Source organism: Triticum dicoccoides, chromosome 2B (genome assembly GCF_002162155.2).
Source record: "Triticum dicoccoides isolate Atlit2015 ecotype Zavitan chromosome 2B, WEW_v2.0, whole genome shotgun sequence".
Lineage (NCBI taxonomy): Eukaryota > Viridiplantae > Streptophyta > Magnoliopsida > Poales > Poaceae > Triticum > Triticum dicoccoides.
The window spans coordinates 116,928,678-116,939,966 of record NC_041383.1 but is presented as its reverse complement, the minus strand read 5'-3'; positions in this window follow the sequence as shown (position 1 = coordinate 116,939,966).

Genomic DNA, 11,289 nt, shown 5'->3' with positions numbered 1-11,289 from the left:
CCGTTCATCCCAGAGGCAGCATCGATCGGCTTCAGTTAGTAGCAGTAGCGAAGGAATCGCTCTATCGGGTTCAGTTAATAGCCATCGATCGATCGCTCGGGTTCAGTAACGCGTAGCCTGCAGTGCAATCGCTCAACGCCTCGCTCGGGTTCAGTTAGAGCCAATGCCTCGCACACACGCGCGTACCTATATGAGAGAAACACGCATCGCTCTCCCACCGTAACCGGCAACTCCCTGAAATTTTCCTCCCCCTCGCTTCTACCACGGTTTTTTCCGTCATGGACGGCCCAAAGAATGTCATGCAGCTGCGTCTCCGGCCCGCCCAGGACAAAAAGCCCATTTTTTGTCATGATTTTTTGTCATAGAAGTAGGAGCCCACCACATCTATGATGATACCGGGTTTTGTCACAATTATCATCATAGAAGTGTCATATGTATGACAGAAAAAAAATTCGTTCGGCCCAAGATGTCACGGATGTGTCTTTTTTTTGTAGTGTTACCACGATTGTTGGGCGAGGTCTGTGTGATCTTATCTCAAGGAGAATACGGTGAGGACTGTGTGTTCAGGACTGCGTGTCCTCGAGTTTAAATACTCAGCCGCTCCAACCAGACGTACAACTGTCACAGCAGTTGGAACTGGTCTACCAAATCATTGTCTTCATCAAGCCTACTGGTTCTATTTCCTCAACCCTTTCATTTCCTCATTCATATGTTGACGAACCTGATCATTACTGTTTGAAGACTTTGACTGAAGACTTTCTCAATTTCCTCAATCCAATTTCTTCAGTCACTTTGTCTTCAGCCTGCTTATCCTGTGTTTACGCTTTTTGTACTCTGTGTCTGTCTTTCATTTCATCATGATGACTGTGTCATTACTCTCCGATGCTTATACCTAAGTACTTATTCCGCTGCTAGTCGTTCGTGACTTAGGAATTTCCTCACCCTGAAATTCCTCAGTGACGAATTTGTAAAAATCGCCTATTCGGCCCCCTCTCTAGTCGACTTAATGCACTTTCATAGACGGTTGGTATTAGATTGGCCTACCGATTCACACTTTTTTTCTACTTAACGTATGTGCGCGTTCGTGCGAGTGGTCTCGTTAGCTGGGCCGGGCTGTTGGGCTGGCTGATCTAGCTATCGCCTTGGCCTTTCGTTTTTCCTTTTAAACCCATTTCAAATCCTTTGAACTCAAACCTATTGGACAGAAAACTATGGCAAACATATATTTTAGGAAAATTAATCCCCTACCCATATGCAATTTTCAAAAAGGGTTTTATGCAAATGGAAATTCATATAAGCATTAATTAAACTCCAAATGACTTTAGGGTTTAAGAAATAGTCATTTTAGTTTCCAAAACTCTAAATATGTAGTGGACTATGGACACATGAAATGCAATGTCCCTAAATGTACATCATAAAATTGGAAGAATCATGATGTAACAAACTAACCCCCTTAAGAGTAATCTCGTCCTTGAGATTCGACGTGGCTCGCAAATAAGTGTGGATGATTCTCTCGAAAATCATCTTCTCGCTCCTATGTTGCTTCCTCTTTAGTGTTTTGGTCCCACAAAACTTTACAAAACTTGATAACACTGGTTTGAGTGACTCTCTCATTCGTTTCCAAAATCTTAATTGGTTTCTCCTCATAAGTAAAATCCTATCCTATCTAAAATTCCTCTAGAGGTACCGTGTTTCTCAAGGGTGTGTCCATCGTGTCTATGTGACACTCATTCTGCTGAGAAATGTAGATACATCGTGAACTGCTAACCATTTCTCTCGTAATTCTAACTGATAAGCTACTTCGCCCTTCCGTCGAGTACTTTGTAAGGTCCAGCAAATCTTGGTGCTAACTTCCTCTTGATTCCAAATCATTTAACCCCGGAAGCGATGAAACTCTGAGATAAGCTATGTCTCCCACTTCGTAGGTGACTTCATTCCTCTTGGCATCAACACATCTCCTCCATCCAGACTAAGCGATCTTGAGACGGTCGCGAATCAACTTAACCTTCTCCTTTTCCTAAATTATGTCAGGTCCATATATACTCTTTCTTCCACGACACTCCAAAGCGGTGAGGTTCTGCACTTTCATCCATACAGTGCTTCAAAAGGTGACATTTTCAATGCTTGCCTGGTAGGTGTTGTGATACGTCTCCAACGTATCTATAATTTTTTATTGCTCCATGCTACTTTATCTACTGTTTTGGACTATATTGGGCTTTATTTTCCACTTTTATATTATTTTTGGGACTAACCTATTAACCGGAGGCCCAGCCCAGAATTGCTGTTTTTTGCCTATTTCAGTGTTTCGAAGACACGGAATATCAAATGGAGTCCAAACGGAATGAAACCTTCGGGAACGTGATTTTCTCACCGAACGTGATCCAGGAGACTTGGACCCTGCTCCAAGGAACAAAAGAGGCGGTCACGAGGGTGGAGGGCGCCCCCCTGGGCGCGCCCCCCTACCTCGTGGGCCCCCTATTGCTCCACCAACGTACTCCTTCCTCCTATATATGCCTACGTACCCCCGACATATCAGAGACGGAGCCAAAAACCTAATTCCACCGCCACAACATTTTGTATCCATGAGATCCCATCTTGGGGCCTGTTCTAGAGCTCCGCCGGAGGGGGCATCTACCACGGAGGGCTTCTACATCAACACCATAGCCTCTCCGATGAAGTGTGAGTAGTTTACTTCAGACCTTCGGGTCCATAGCTAGTAGCTAGATGGCTTCTTCTCTCTTTTTGGATCTCAATACAATGTTCTCCCCCTCTCTTGTGGAGAACTATTCGATGTAATCTTCTTTTTGCAGTGTGTTTGTTGAGATCGATGAATTGTGGGTTTATGATCCAGTATTATCTATGGAAAATATTTGAATCTTCTCTGAATTGTTTTATGTATGATTGAGTTATCTTTGCAAGTCTCTTCGAATTATCCGTTTGGTTTGGCCAACTAGATTGGTAGTTCTTGCAATGGGAGAAGTGCTTAGCTTTGGGTTCAATCTTGCGGTGTCCTTACCCAGTGACAGAAAGGGTTGCAAGGCACGTATTGTATTGTTGCCATCGAGGATAACAAGATGGGGTTTTTATCATATTGCATGAATTTATCCCTCTACAGCATGTCATCTTGCTTAAGGCGTTACTCTGTTTTTAACTTAATACTCTAGATGCATGCTGGATAGCGGTCGATGAATGGAGTAATAGTAGTAGATGCAGGATCGTTTCGATCTACTTGTCTCGGACATGATGCCTATATACATGATCATTGCCTAGATATACTCATAACTATGCTCAATTCTGTCAATTGCTCAACAGCAATTTGTTCACCCACCGTAGAATATTTATGCTCTTGAGAGAAGCCACTAGTGAAACCTATGGCCCCGGGTCTATTCTCATCATATCAATCTCTACGCTTTATTTACTTGCTTTGTTTTTTACTTTGTCTTTTACTTTTCACTTTGCATCTATCTATCAAAAATACCAAAAATATTATTTATCATCTCTATCAGATCTCACCCTCGTAAGTGACCGTGAAGGGATTGACAACCCCTAATCGCATTGGTTGCGAGTAGCTATCGTTTTGTGTAGGTACGAGGGACTTGTGCATGGTCTCCTACTGGATTGATACCTTGGTTCTCAAAAACTGAGGGAAATACTTACGCTACTTTACTGCATCATCCTCTCCTCTTCGGGGAAATCCAACGCAGTGCTCAAGAGGTAGCAAGAAGAATTTCTGACGCCGTTGCCGGGGAGGCTCACGCAAGCAAGCCAACCGTACCAAGTACCCATCACAATCCCTATCTCTCGCATTACATTATTTGCCTCTCGTTTTCCTCTCCTCCACTTCACCCTTGCCATTTTATTCGCCCTCTCTTTCCCAATCTCCTCCTCTCTTTCCCGTTTGCCTTTTTCTCGTTGCCATGGCTGAATCAAAAAGAACTATGGGTTTTCTCCCGAGCTCTAGTGCCTTGGACAACCCCTCTATCCTCGCTAAGCTCATAAATAATGATGCTATAGAAAGACCCACCGGGATCTCCCATGAGAGCTTGAATGATTTTGATGAGGATGACTCTGGAATTTTTCGCTATCTACTTGATGAGTCTCTAAAGGATGCGTGGGATAGGTTACTTAGGATTCGGGCTAGTTACGTACCACAATATCAAATTGAAATTTACTTAAAAAGTTTTTATGTTGGCTTGCCCGCTTCCTTCAAACAAGTTTTAGATTCCATCTTTGAAGAAGGTTTTCTTGAAGGGGATGCTATAGATACCTATGAAAGAATGAAAACTATATTTGGGCACCCCATGAATGATAAGATTGAATCAACTACTCTCTTGTGCTTTTATCAAAATGAAATTATTAAAGAGATGAAGTCTAGTTTAGAGGCAAATTTCTGTAACATGCTTAATCTTACTTCTTCCATTAATGGGCATGTGCTTAACTTAAATAGAAGGATGAATGCCATAGAAAAGAGATTCTCCTCTCCGAGTGCCAAAGATGGCAAAACCTAGATCTATCCTTGCTTTTATGCCTAGCTAGGGGCGTTAAACGATAGCGCTTGTTGGGAGGCAACCCAATTTTATTTTGTGTTTTTTGTTTTTGCTTCTGTTTAGGAATAAATAATCCATCTAGCTTCTGTTTAGATGTGGTTTTGTCTTTTAGTTAGTGTTTGTGCCAAGTAGAACCTATAGGATAACCTACGATGATAGTTGATTTGATTCTGCTGAAAAACAGAAACTTTGCACGCACGAATATAATTTTTTTAAATCACAGGAACGAGCTTTTGTGTTGGTTCTTTTTTGTTTTGTTCAATAAACAAATTTTCCAGGACTTCCTATTTCGGTAGAATTTTTAGAGTTCCAGAAGTTTGCGTTAGTTACAGATTGCTACAGACTGTTCTGTTTTTGACAGATTCTGTTTTGCGTGTGTTGTTTGCTTATTTTGATGAATCTATGGCTAGTAAAATAGTTTATAATGCATAGAGAAGTTGGAATACATTAGGTTTAACACCAATATAAATAAAGGATGAGTTCATTACAGTACCTTGAAGTAGTATTTTGTTTTCTTTCTCTAACGGAGCTCACGAGATTTCTGTTGAGTTTTGTGTTGTGAAGTTTTCAAGTTTTGGGTGAATTCTTTTGATGGACTATGGAACAAGGAGTGGCAAGAGCCTAAGCTTGGGGATGCCCATGGCACCCCCAAGATAATCCAAGTACACCAAAAAGTCAAAGCTTGGGGATGCCCCGGAAGGCATCCCCTCTTTCGTCCACTTCCATCGGTAATTTACTTGGAGCTATATTTTTATTCACCACATGATATGTGTTTTGCTTGGAGCGTCTTGTATTATTTCTTTCTTTGCTTGTTAGTCTACCACAATCATCCTTGCTGTACACACCTTTGAGAGAGCCATACATGATTTGGAATTTGTTAGAATACTCTATGTGCTTCACTTATATCTTTTGAGCTTGATAGTTTTGCTCATAGTGCTTCACTTATATCTTTTGAGCTTGATAATTTTTGCTCTAGTGCTTCACTTATATCTTTTAGAGCACGGTGGTGGATTTGTTTTAAAGAAACTATTGATCTCTCATGCTTCACTTAGATATAGCATGGTAGTTTGCTTAATGTTAATATACTTAGTGTTCAAGATATGTGAAACTTTCTTTTGAGTAAATTGAATACTAAGATAAGTTTGATGCTTGATAATTGTTTTGAGATATGGAGGTGATAATATCAAAGTCATGCTAGTTGGGTGATTGTGAATTTGAGAAATGCTTGTGTTGAAGTTTGTAAGTCCCGTAGCATGCACGTATGGTTAAAGTTGTGTAACAAATTTGAAACATGAAGTGTACCTGGCTTGTGCATCCTTATGAGTGGCGGTCGGGGACGAGCGATGGTCTTTTCCTACCAATCTATCCCCCTAGGAGCATGCACGTAGTACTTGATTTTTGATGGCTTCTAAATTTTTGCAATAAGTATATGAGTTCTTTTGACTAATGTTGAGTCCATGGATTATACGCACTCTCACCTTTCCGCCTTTGCTAGCCTCTTCGGTACCGTGCATTGCCCTTTCTCACCTTGAGAGTTGGTGCAAACTTCGCCGGTGCATCCAAACCCCGTGATACGATATGCTCTATCACACATAAAGCTCCTTATATCTTCCTCAAAACAGACACCATACCTACCTATTATGGCATTTCCATAGCCATTTCGAGATATATTTCCATGCAACTTTCCACCGTTCCGTTCATCATCATCATGACATACATTACTTTTGTCATATTGCCATTGCATGATCATGTAGTTGACATCGTATTTGTGGCAAAGCCACCATGCATTATTTTTCATACATGTCACTCTTGATTCATTGCACCATCCCGGTACACCGCCGGAGGCATTCATATAGAGTCATATCTTGTTCTAAGTTTCGAGTTGTAATCCTTATGTTGTAATCAATAGAAGTGTGATGATTTTCATTGTTAGAGCATTGCCCAAAAAGAAAAAAAAAGAAAGGCCAAAAGAAAAAAAGGAAAGGCCCAAACAAAAAGAGAGAAAATAAAAAAAAGAAAAAAGAAAAAAATGGGCAATGCTACTGTCTCTTTTTCCACACTTGTGCTTCAAAGTAGCACCTTGTTCTTCATGTAGTGAGTCTCATATATTGTGCTTCAAAGTAGCACCTTATTCTTCATGTAGTGAGTCTCATAAGTTGTCTTTTTATACCAGTGGGAATTTTTCATTATAGAACTTGGCTTGTATATTCCTACGATGGGCTTCCTCAAATGCCCTAGGTCTTCATGAGCAAGCGAGTTGGATGCACACCCACTAATTTTCTTTTGTTGAGCATTCATAGCTCTAGTGCATCCGATGCATGGCAATCCCTACTCCTCATGTTGACATCAATTGATGGGCATCTCCATAGCCCGTTGATTATCCTCGTCAATGTGAGACTTTCTCCTTTTTTGTCTTCTCCACACAATCCCCATCATCATATTCTATTCCACCCATAGTGTTATATCCATGGCTCGCGCTCATGTATTGCGTGAAGGTTGAAAAAGTTTGAGATTATTTGAGTATGAAACAATTGCTTGGCTTGTCATCGGGAGTATAGAAGTTGGGAACATCTTTGTGTGACGAAAACGAAGCATAGCCTAACTATATGATTTTGTAGGGATGAACTTTCTTTTATCATGCTAATTTGAGAAGACATGATTGCTTTGATTAGTATGCTTGAAGTATTATTATTTTTGTGTCAATATGAACTTTTGTCTTGAATCATTCGGATCTGAATATTCATATCATAATTAAGAAGATTTATATTGAAATTATGCCAAAGTATCACTCCGCATCAAAAAATCTTTTTTATCATTTACCTACTCGAGGACGAGCAGGAATTAAGCTTGGGGATGCCTGATACGTCTCCAACGTATCTATAATTTTTGATTGCTCCATGCTACTTTATCTACTATTTGGACTATATTGGGCTTTATTTTCCACTTTTATATTATTTTTGGGACTAACCTATTAACCGGAGGCCCAGCCCAGAATTGCTGTTTTTTGCCTATTTCAGTGTTTCGAAGAAACGGAATATCAAACGAAGTCCAAACGGAATGAAACCTTCGGGAACGTGATTTTCTCACTGAACGTGATCCAGGAGACTTGGACCCTGCTCCAAGGAACAAAAGAGGCGGTCACGAGGGTGGAGGGCACCCCCCTGGGCGCGCCCCCCTACCTCGTGGGCCCCCTGTTGCTCCACCGACGTACTCCTTCCTCCTATATATGCCTACGTACCCCCGACAGATCAGAGACGGAGCCAAAAACCTAATTCCACCGCCGCAACTTTCTGTATCCATGAGATCCCATCTTGGGGCATGTTCCGGAGCTCCGCCGGAGGGGGCATCTACCACGGAGGGCTTCTACATCAACACCATAGCCTCTCCGATGAAGTGTGAGTAGTTTACTTCAGACCTTCGGGTCCATAGCTAGTAGCTAGATGGCTTCTTCTCTCTTTTTGGATCTCAATACAATGTTCTCCCCCTCTCTTGTGGAGAACTATTCGATGTAATCTTCTTTTTGCGGTGTGTTTGTTGAGACCGATGAATTGTGGGTTTATAATCCAGTATTATCTATGGAAAATATTTGAATCTTCTTTGAATTGTTTTATGTATGATTGAGTTATCTTTGCAAGTCTCTTCAAATTATCCGCTTGGTTTGGCCAACTAGATTGGTAGTTCTCGCAATGGGAGAAGTGCTTAGCTTTGGGTTCAATCTTGCGGTGTCCTTACCCAGTGACAGAAAGGGTTGCAAGGCACGTATTGTATTGTTGCCATCGAGGATAACAAGATGGGTTTTTATCATATTGCATGAATTTATCCCTCTACATCATGTCATCTTGATTAAGGCGTTACTCTGTTTTTAACTTAATACTCTAGATGCATGCTGAATAGCGGTCGATGAGTGGAGTAATAGTAGTAGATGCAAAATCGTTTCGATCTACTTGTCTCGGACGTGATGCCTATATACATGATCATTGCCTAGATATACTCATAACTATGCTCAATTCTGTCAATTGCTCAACAGTAATTTGTTCACCCACCGTAGAATATTTATGCTCTTGAGAGAAGCCACTAGTGAAACCTATGCCCCCCGGGTCTATTCTCATCATATCAATCTCTATCGCTTTATTTACTTGCTTTGTTTTTACTTTGCCTTTTACTTTTCACTTTGCATCTATCTATCAAAAATACCAAAAATATTATTTATCATGTCTATCAGATCTCACCCTCGTAAGTGACCGTGAAGGGATTGACAACCCCTAATTGCGTTGGTTGCGAGTAGCTATCGTTTTGTGTAGGTACGAGGGACTTGTGCGTGGTCTCCTACTGGATTGATACCTTGGTTCTCAAAAAATGAGGGAAATACTTACGCTACTTTACTGCATCATCCTCTCCTCTTCGAGGAAATCCAACGCAGTGCTCAAGAGGTAGCATGTTGTTGTAGGGGAATTTTGCATAAACTATATTCTCTTCCCAACTTGATCTGTAATCGGGAGCATAAGATCTTAGCATGTCTTCTAATACCCGGTTTATCCTTTCACTCTACTATCGATCTATGGGTGAAATATTGTGTTGAATTCTAGTCAGGTTCCTAGTGACTCGTGTAATTGCTCCCAGAACTTTGATGTGAACTCGGTGCCCCTGTCAGAGACGATCTCACTTGGAACCCATGTTGACTCATAATCTTTGTCATGTAAATCTTTATTAACTTGACAGTGATGTAGGTGGTCTTCACTGGAATGAGTGTGCGACCTTGGTTAGGTGATCCACGAATACCCAAAATAGAATCATAACCAGACTGGGTCCTGGGAAATCATGTGATGAAGTTCATACTGATTCTATCCCATTTTCAGTCGGCAGGGGTTAAAGGTTGTAGCAGTCCCGCTGGCTTCTAGTGTTCAGCTTTAACTCTACTACACACATCACATAGAGCTATTTACTCGACTATGTCCCTCTTCATCCCCGTCTACCAAAATCATCCGTTCAGATCCATGTTGCCGGGGTGAATGGAATACAACGAGTCTTGTGCTTCTTGCATAATAATCTTTCTTAACTCCGGGTCCTTGGGGTACACAGACTTGGTTCTCAAACCACATAATTCCACGAAGGAGTGTATGCTATATTGTAGCACCCCCTCTCCCTAAACGTCTCCACAAGGTTGGCAAAAGCGTCTCTTCTCGTTCGAAGCATTTCACAACCTCTACATTGTTACGGTTGTACATGCAGTTCAAATTCACCATCATCTCCCTATCTCAGACTAACATTGGACGGTATTTGATCACATGCTAGGAAAATGCGACAAACCGCTCTCTTATGGACCAACATGTCCCATGCCTGAATCATACTGCTGATGCCAAAATGAATAGCTTCATTCGTTCATCCTAGTGAAATTGACCTTGCGGCAAGTAATGACGAACTCAACCCTACACTTTACCCAACCACGTAACATGGAGGGATGGAAGGTGGTTGCATGCTTCTTACCGCCATGAGAGACAGTGGCGACGACCCGCCCATGCCGAAGATGAGTCAGACAAGACCGACACGGAGACAAGGGGGCGGGCAGCTCACGGAGGGGAGGAACACGTCCTGGTGCCACATATCTAAGTTGCCGCCGCCACCGGTTTCGAGACCTGATGCTCGATTTGTCGTTCCGCTAGAGGCGATTGAGTAAAAAGGGGTGAAACTGCAGATTTCGTCGAAACTGCATGACTCTTGCCCCTTGTGCAACCAAAAGGAGGAAACGATCCAACACCTAATGATGGAGTGCGTCTTCGCAAAACAAGTCTGGTTTGCGTTGGGACAAATGACTGGAACGTGCAAGTTCGAGCCTTTGCAAAACGAGACTCTGGAGGATTGACGTTTAAGATAGGAGGTGAGCTTAGCTAAACCGAAAGCAACTAGAGCAAAATGCCTGCTCGGGATGTGGATGATATGGAAACACCGAAACGATGTCGTTTTCAATGGAGTGACACCATCGGTTACACAAACCATAGCAAGGATGAGGGATGAAGCAACGTTATGGGAGACGGTGGGCTTGTTCAAGGGCGAGACGCGAGGGTTAGATGTAGAACCGGTAGAGTGGGCAATGAGTGAGTAGTCCGTAGTAGAAGCTTGGGTGGTGTGGGATAAATTCACATGTAAATAAACATTGCCCATATGACCTCGGGGAGCTTCTTTTCCTTCCTCCTATAATGAGTGATACGCATACTCGTGCGTATTCGAGAAAAAGAAAAAAAAACTGCAGATTTCGCGTCTGGAGATCTTTGTCTCCCGCCGTCTTCAGGCCTGCACCCCGCGTACGCCGTCCCCCTTGCGCTCGCCTCAGCTTGGCACGATGAAAACTGCCGATTAGATCGTTTCCAGTGAGTCAGGATATGTGATGCTTTAAGTTCATGCGTGTGCGGACCAACATCTAACGTGACCAATCCAATCAAACGGAATCAAGCACGCCCAAAAGGTCTCGAGTACCGTCGGAAGAAGAGAGCGACACCAACACACGCACCAACACGCGTACACCTGGTCCCGGACGGAGCAAAACCATCCATCCATCCATTCCACCAGCACAAAAGATCACACGACAGGACGCCGCGAAAGCAACACCGAACCCAAGCCATGCCTCCCCACCCAGTTAACGCCGCCCGCGCCTCCGTCTCTACACCGCACCTAATCCCCACCCCCACGCCCTCGACGGCGCGCGCGGCGCACACGCGACACGCACACGCCTCGTCCCCACCCACCC